The sequence below is a fragment of the Zingiber officinale genome, chromosome 1A (assembly GCF_018446385.1).
Source record: "Zingiber officinale cultivar Zhangliang chromosome 1A, Zo_v1.1, whole genome shotgun sequence".
Lineage (NCBI taxonomy): Eukaryota > Viridiplantae > Streptophyta > Magnoliopsida > Zingiberales > Zingiberaceae > Zingiber > Zingiber officinale.
In genome coordinates, this window is record NC_055987.1 from 38,904,888 (window position 1) to 38,914,122 (window position 9,235).

At 32.0% G+C, this 9,235-nt stretch overlaps 1 non-coding gene across 1 annotated transcript; it reads right to left on the reverse strand.

Annotated features, from left to right (window-relative positions):
- Positions 1-7,652: 7,652 nt before the first annotated feature.
- Positions 7,653-7,758, reverse strand: LOC122039226. Its single transcript, XR_006128101.1, has one exon. It is a non-coding gene; the product is annotated as a small nucleolar RNA R71 (small nucleolar RNA).
- Positions 7,759-9,235: the final 1,477 nt, after the last annotated feature.

The window sequence follows — 9,235 nt, forward strand, 5'->3', positions numbered from 1 at the left end:
TTGACCCTGAAGAGAGATGTACTGATCATCCATCTTCGTCTCTAAGGAGGTAAATCGACTAAAAATATCATCACGAAGACGGGTAAAAAAGTCACTAGGCGGAGGAGGTGGTACATATGAACTGCTCTGAGCAAAGTCAAAGTAAGATGTCATGGCAAATCCTGGATCAATAAATACCGGAGGAGGCACAGAAACTGGAATCAGATTATCTTCAGCAATAGGTTCTTCGACAGCCGGTTGAACATAATGTGGATGAGTCTGTTTATACACAAGGCCTTCGGCGCTAGTCTTAATCCCAGCCAAAGACAACTGCCTTATACCAACAAGATCGAAATCAGATAACTCAATTAGTTCACCACGGTGAACTCCTACCCCTAAAGAGGCAATATAGGCAGTGAGAACATGACACTGAATCATATGAACTTTATTTGAGGTGTTGTACCCCGAATAATAGATGATGGATCGGAACACCCAGTATCCTAAGTCAAAATCTAGTCTATGTCGCAGTGCATACATCAGAAAAAGATGAACTGGTCGTAAAACACCATGATAGATGACAGGGGATGAATGCAGGAAACAACCATCTTATAAAAAGCATTGTCTGTCGGACTAAGGGGTACAGTAGACATCTTTTTAGGACGTGGTCCCTCAAAGAAGTCGGCATACATAAGATCAAGAGTAAGATGTGCAAACGGAGCAGGTAATGGATCTGGAAGAGAAGCACTGAAAAATATATGGTTCATCGAGGGTCGGATTCGTAGAAATCGAAGAAGCATATATAGATCAAATAGCATCTCTCTGGTGGCTACTCTAGTTTTATAGTGATGATGATCAAGTTCACACAAGTTGTGATAAAATTCAAAAACAGAGAATGAGATTATAAGCATGTCGGCAAAAGACAATGATATCTAGCTGAAAGTATTGGTTGATTTATATGGCTTCAGGACAGTAAGTTTGGTAGAATTGAAGATTTAGACAACGAGTACCTATCACCTTAAATTTTTTATTTGGAAAATATTACCTTAATTCCTCAGATGAAAACCTAGGGTCCTGACTGGGATTAAGAGAGCTAGCCTCTCGTTGTGCAATTGCTCTACTTTTTTCACTAATAAAATAAATAAAAAAACATTAGCAATATGTAAATGGATAAAACAGGAATAAATGTGGAAAATACCGAGGCATTGTCGCACACTATCGAAGCTGGAATCGACGAATGGATTCAAAGATCAGAAGATGAAGAGGAGAAGATTAATGTGATGAGCCTTGTGGTTTGCTCGATCCTATTTATATAGAGGCCAATCGGTCGACCGATCCAGGGTTCAGTCGACCAATCCTTTTACAATGCCATCCTTTCTTACTAGTAACCGATATTCGGTCGACCGGAAACCATGTTTGGTCGACCGATATATTTACTTCGATACAGATACAAGTTAGATGAACGGTCCAAAATTGATTACAATTTACTCTTTCGGTCGACCGATCACGATTTTTGGTCGACCGATAAATTGATTATCGCAAATATGACTAACTAGTCAACGACCGTTCGGTCGACCAAAACTTGTGATCAGTCGACCGATTGTGATTTTCTAATACAAGTTCAACGTTGGTTGTAACTTATTTAATTAAATTTTAAAAAGATTTTTATTACGTTTAAAAAGTTTTTAAATAAATTTTAATTAAGTTTAAAATAATTTTTAAGTTAAGTTTTAAGTTTTAAAATAATTTTTTTTAAATTAATTTTTAATTAAGTTTTAAAATAAGTTTTAAGTAAGTTTAAAATGATTTTTTAATTAAGGTTTTTTTTTAAAAATTTAAGTTATGTTTCAAATGATTTTTTAATTAAGTTTTTTTAAAAAAAGATTTTAATTAATTTTTAAAAAGATTTTAATTAAGTTATTAAAAGATTTTAATTAATTTTTAAAATGATTTCAATTATGTTTTAAAATAATTTTTTAAGTTAAGTTTAAAATGATTTTTTAATTAAGTTTTTTTTAAAAAAATTTAAGTTATGTTTCAAATGATTTTCTAATTAAGTTTTTTTAAAAAAAGATTTTAATTAATTTTTAAAAATATTTTAATTAAGTTATTAAAAGATTTTAATTAATTTTTAAAATGATTTCAATTATGTTTTAAAATAATTTTTTAAGTTAAGTTTAAAATGATTTTTTAATTAAGTAATTTTTAAAATGATTTTAATTAGGGTTTAAAAATATTTTAATTAATTTTTAAAATTATTTTAATTAAGTTTTAAAAAAATTTTAATTAATTTTTTAAATGATTTTAGTTAAGTTTTTAAAAAGATTTTAATTAAGTTTTTCTTTAAAAATATTTTAATTACATTTTTTAAATGATTTTAATTAAGTTTAATAAATATTTTAATTAATTTTTAAAATTATTTTAATTAAGTTTTAAAAAGATTTTAATTATTTTTTTAAAATGATTTTAATTAAGTTTTAAAAAGATTTTAATTAATTTTTAAAATGATTTGAATTAGTTTTAAAAAGATTTTAATTAATTTTTAAAATGATTTTAGCTAGGATTTAAAAAGATTTTATTTAATTTTTTTAAAATGATTTTAGTTAGGATTTAGAAAGATTTTACTTAATTTTTAAAATGATTTTAATTAAGTAATTTTTAAAATGATTTTAATTAGGGTTTAAAAAGATTTTAATTAATTTTTAAAATGATTTTAATTATGTTTTAAAAATATTTTAATTATTTTTAAAAATGATTTTAGTTAAGTTTTAAAAAGATTTTAATTAATTTTTAAATGATTTTAGTTAGGATTTAAAAATATTTTACTTAATTTTTTTTTAAAATGATTTTAGTTAGGATTTAGAAAGATTTTACTTAATTTTTTAAAATGATTTTAATTAAGTAATTTTTAAAATGATTTTAATTAGGTTTTGAAATGATTTTAATTAATTTTTAAAATGATTTTAATTAAGTTTTAAAAAGATTTTAATTAATTTTTGAAATGATTTGAATTAGGTTTTAAAAAGATTTTAATTAATTTTTAAAATGATTTTAGTTACGTTTTAAAAAGATTTTAATTAATTTTTTAAAAGATTTTAATTAATTTTAAAATGATTTTAGTTAAGTTTTATAAAGATTTTAATTAATTTTTAAAATGATTTTAGTTAAGTTTTAAAAAGTTGAATTATTGAAAAAGGTTGTTGGATCCATGTTAGATTTAAACTTAGCTTTGGGTTAATCAAGCAGGCTTCCTAAGGATAAACTTTCAGTTCAGTAGCAAGGCTTATGGCCTTCTTGTATATCAACGGTGGACCACTTGCTGAAGACTTTCCAAACTGTTCCCGCTCAAAAAACTTAATACTAAATTTTGGTCTAACTAGCCCATGTTTGACTGAGGTAGCTTCGGTCAGATCCACTAAGTCTAGTGCACCAGGTACAATACACAAGATTCAGTCTAGACATGCCTTCGATAAAGTTTCCTTGACGTACTATCATCCCAATCCATTCCGATTCTATGTTATTGGGTTTGGTAAACCATTTTTATCTAACCATTCTAAGCAGAAAATAAAACTAATCTTAAGTGCATGAGTTTGGTTAATCAAGTTGGTTGTATTGTCTTTCTAGTTGCTCCCCCTGAGTCATAGCTTAGATAAGGTCTATCTAAGTAATGAATCTGACTCTTAGGGATTAAGTATAGGTTTGATTCAATTGGTTTGGTTAGAAGTTTTGTTTGAACCCATGCTTGGACTTGACTTCTAACATTTTGACTGATTAAAGATAAATATGATTTGTTTGTTTTATTTGGTTTATAGCCAAGCCTCGATTTGTTATACACGGCTCATTGTGATCCCAGTACCATATTTAGGCATTTGGATCCCAGTTCGAACTTTTCCAACATTTTCTTGAGTTGCTCGACTTGACCTTTCAAGTCAAAATTTTCTTCCTCAAGTTTTGCAACTTGAGTTGAAGTTCCGACTTGAACTTGATTAGTCGAGTCACTCAGGTTAACCTGTTGCTTAAGGTGGTCTATTTCCTTAAGTAACAAATTATTTTGTTTTTCAGATTTTGACAATTTTTTAAACAAACATTTAACTACTTTAAGCAAATTAGACTTTGAATAAATCGTTACCATATTTGGATCTTCCAATCTGTGGCTTCTCTCGGACTCGATGTCGTTCTCAGACTCATACTCTTCATTGGACTCAGAGTCGGAGTCTTCGTTTCTTGCCATAAATGCAAGATGGCTCGAATGCTTTGTTTGCTCCGTTTCGGATTCGTCGGAAGAAGTCTCGTCCCATGTCGCTTGAAGAGTCTTCTTTCGTCTTGTCGATTTGGGCCTTTATTCCTTCCAATTTGGGCATTCATTTTTGAAATGTCCCTTCTTGTTGCATCCATAACAAATCATTCCTGATTTGTTTTGGGTCTGGTTTAGTGGTGTCTTCTTGGCACTTCTTCTGAATTTCTTCTTTGTCAATAGTCTCCGGACCATGTTGACTAATTCTTCTTCATTCGTTGAGTCAGAATCTGACTCACTTTCAGACTCGATCTTTATTCTTTTTTAGTTTCCTTGCTTGGACCTGCATACAAAGCTGCACCTTTCTCGACATGGCTTACATTAGATTGTTCGTGTAATTCTAATTCACAGAATAACTCGTCTAACTTAAGAATTGGAAGATCCTTGGAGACTTTGTATGCATCTACAATTGATGCCCACAAAGCATTCCTTGGAAAAGCATTTAAAGCGTACCTTATCATGTCATGGTTTTCCAGGTTATATCCAATCAGGTGGAGGCCATTAAGTATATCCTTCAGTCGAGCGTGTAGTTGCGAGGCCGTCTCTCCGGGAATCATTTTTATATTAAATAAATTATTTAAGAGTAAGTCCCGTTTATTTACCTTCGATTCATTGGTCCCTTCATGTAGTTTGACTAGAGAGTCCCACAGTTCTTTGGCGTTGTCGTAGGGGCTGACTCAGTTCAATTCCTCCATAGTAAGCCCGCACTGAATGATGTTGATCGCTTTGTAGTTCAATTGTGCCTTCTTGATCATTGGGGGAGTCCAATCTTCAGGTTCAAGAGGCATTCCATCTTTTGTCGGGGGAGTGTAGCCTTTCAAGATCGTGAACTAGAGCTCGATGTCAGATTTCAAGTAACACTCCATTCTATTCTTCCAATAACTGAAATTTTCTCCTTTGAATAGTGGAGGCCGGACAGTACTGTAACCTTCTTGATACGAGTTCGACATCCTTGCAAGAAAAGACTTAAAAAAATATTTCCAAGACTTTTGTCTTGGGATTAGTAGTGCTTGAAAAATAAAGATAAGAGAAAAAAATTGAGAAAAAGACAAAAGTTTTTAACAATGATTCGAAAATCGATTACGAATTTTCAGAGCTAACGAGGCTCTGATACCAATTGTAGGATCGAAGAGAATTTAGATATCTCCACAATGGCATAATATTGTCCACTTTGGGCCTAGGCCCTCATGGCTTTGCTCTTGGGCTCTCCCCAAAAGGTCTCATGTCAATGGAGATATCTTTCTCTTTATAAACCTATGATCTTTCCCATGTGTTTTCAATGTGGGACTATGTTTGCAACCTTATAACACCAACATATATGACTTGTCTTGATATTTCCTTTGCGGTCAACAAGCTCTCATAGTTTATGCATGCTTCTTCAGAGACGCATTGAGGCGCTGTGAAGTGTCTACTTCGATATCTCAATGGTACTAGGGATCTTGGCATTCGTCTTCTTGTGGATACACCTCTTACTCTTCATGGTTTCTCCGATGCGGACTAGGTAGAATATCTAGATGATCGGTGTTCTACAGGTGCATTTATTATTTTTCTGGGTGCTAATCCAATTTTCTGGAAATCTACCAAACAGCGCACGATTGCGCGCTCTTCAACTGAGGCTGAATATCGCGCCATTGCCTCTACGTCATTTGAAATCCAATGGATTAAGTCACTTTTGATAGAGCTACTTCTTCCGATTACCACGCCTACTGTGCTCTTCACTGATAATTTGGTGTCAGCTATCTTTCAACTAATCCTATTTTTCACTCTCAGATGAAGTATCTGGCTATTGACTATCACTTTGTTTGTGATCTAGTGTAGGCCTCCGAACTACGAGTTACTCGTATTCCTGTCGAGGATCAGTTAGTCGATGCACTTACCAAGTCACTTTCTCGACCTCAGTTGTTTGCTATTTGCAGCAAGATTGGTGTCATTTCTGGGACACCATCTTGAGGGAGCGTATTAAGAAATAATTATTATTAATAAATACTTATTTTTTTTCTAGTTATTAGGGAATAATTATTATTAGGAAATACTTATTTGTTTCCTAATTATTAGAGAATAATTATTATTAGGAAATACTTATTTGTTTTATAGTACTTTATATGTTTTCTATTTTATGTGTTTTCCTATTTTTCACTTTGTAATAGTATTTATATACCACATATTATCATTAATAAAGTGCATTAATTCTATCGTCAACAATAACCTCCTAAGGGAGAGTAATTCTATCTATAGATGAGTCTTTCACTTGACCTAATGTGCTTTCCCTAATCATATGCTATGCAAGTGACCTACGTAATCTAGAGATGTAAACCCAGGGGAGGTCTTGTTACAGGAGATACTCTACTGAAAACTCAGACTCTAAGTTACTTTTTCACTTGATGGCATACTTGGTTACTGGCAGGAAAAGTACTTCAACACACTGTCATGGGGTGGTATTTGGTAGTAATTTAGACCATCCTGTAGACATAAAAGTGGAGAACTAGGATTGGACAAATTCATAACACAACATTTACCATTAAAATGAAACTGAAAGCCTAAAACATCTTCTTGAATTAAGGGCTTCCTCAATTTTTTTTGTCTATTTTCACATTTTAGTTGATAATCTCAAATCAAATAATTATCGATTTTGTCTAATTAAATTCAAAGTGTAGAACCAATTAGCATTGGATCCTCAGTCCTCGTGGGATCGACTTATATAAATTTTATTATTTGACGATGTCCATGCGCTTGGGAGAACATATCAAGTTTTTGGCCTCATTGTCGGGGACTGAGTGCTTTAAATCTAGTTAGTTTACATTAGAGTTTGTCTAGATAATTATTTAATTATTTAATTATTTAATTCTTTATTCTTTATCTTTCATTATTTCATTTTTTTATTATTCTTGCATTTCTATTTTTGTATTTCCTTTCTTGTTTTTCATTATGTATTTTCATTCTTGTATTTAATTCTACATTTCTATGTTTCCTCATACTTTTTTTTTAAATACTATGAACACTAACATGCCAAGTAGGCCCCTAAGAGAATTCTCTGCACCTATTTTTGTAAGATTTTTATCTCCGATTGTGCAACTTTATATTAAAGCAAAAAGTTTCCTATTAGACCTAGAAATAATTACTATGATACAAGGTCACAAATTTGGATTAGAAGTATCGGAAAGCCCATATCTGCACATTGAGACATTCTTCGAACTTTGTGATATGGTGAACTATGACGATGTTTCAGCGGATGCCATTCAGTTTTGGTGGATGGCATTTCCTTTCAGTATCCAGGATAGGGCAAAGACTTGGTTTTATTCTCTCTTACCTCATAGCATTACAAGTTGGGAACAATTGGAGCAGAGATTTTTGAATTACTTTTTCCCTCCAAGAAGAACTATTTACATGAGAAATTGCATCACAAATTTTGATCAAGCAGATGGAGAATCATTATTTGAAGCATGAGACATATTCAAAGGTTTATTAAGATAGTATCCTCACCATAGTTTAGAAAGATGGCTACAATTGCACATAGTTCAACCATCCAAGAGTTTTGAAAATCACAAGTCATAGAAGGAGGGGTTGGAGGAAAAGATTGATAGAATAATTTCAAAATAGTTCAAACATGATCTCCCTCCTACCCAAACAAGATCTAGTGAACATTGTAATGATATTAAGTTAAGAAGTGGCAAGAATCATGAAGAACTTATGGAGAATGACTTGTATAGAATTGAGGAGAAGAACAATAGAAAACCATAAAAACTCAGTTCCATTATCCCAGAAAGTGTCCAAAGGTCACAAGTACCTTTCCCTCAATGATTGATCATACCATCACTAGACAAGCAAGTTGAACCTTAGCCACAAGCTCAATCATTCCCAAGACCTCCGCTTAGGATTCCATTTCCACAAAGGCAAGTGGGGGCCAATAAAGATAAATACTTTGGCAAATTCTGTGATAATGATAGAGTTGAATACAGATTTCTTAATATCTATAAAGTTGAAGACTTTTTAGATGATGATTGTAATGATAATGCAGTGGATAACATGCTTTTAGATCTACCTCCTGGGGTTACAAGGCGTTATAGTGAAATAGAATTTTCAAATGATGATTGTGATAAGGTAGATCAATTTAAGATTGCAAGTGAAGTTATTTATTCTTCTATAGTTGTTGATCTTAGTGCATTGTTCAACAGGTATGTGATGATGTTAATAATATAGAAGGAAGTGTAGGGAGTTGTGTTGTGGAAGCAACATCTCAAGAATTACCTCCTTTGTCCACACAACCCTTTGAGTCTATGAGAGTTGCAAGAATTAAACATGTTGTGGATCAATGTGTAGGGACTTATGTAGAGATGGTAGAGTCTCAAAAATCACCACCTTTAGTTGTAATACCACCTAAGCTAAAGCTAGATCCATCAATTGATTTAGAAGAAGTCACATCTACTTGTTTGCTACATTTAGGTACCTCTCAGCAATGTAAGGTTAGTATTTCTAGCGATCTTTTAGAAAATTTTATAGAAGTACCTATAATCAATTTTGTAGGATGTGATTAATTTTTTCATTCATGCTTTGTCATATTTAATATGGTTCTAGTTCTTTGTTATATTACATGCTTGTTGGAAGTATATTTTTCTTTTTCATGTGCAGATTTCTCTTGGGCCAAAATTTGGAAGCTCACTCTAAACTGTCTTCAACCACTTGAAAGAACTTCTATGGAGATGAAGATGGAGAGAGCGATACTTCACTTTATATCTCTTATCATGAAAGCTATCTCCATAATAAGAACCCTTGGTAGAAGGGTGTTGAAATATCTTACCCCTCTAAGATTAAGATTTAGATATATAACATGAGGTGGTCAAGCTAATGACCTTAAACAAGCACTTATTGGGAGGCAACCCACATGTAATCTTGTTTTCATTTTTTCTTTATTCATAATGACGCATATCCTCTACTTAATTTTTCTTATATAAAGGATTCAAGGATTAG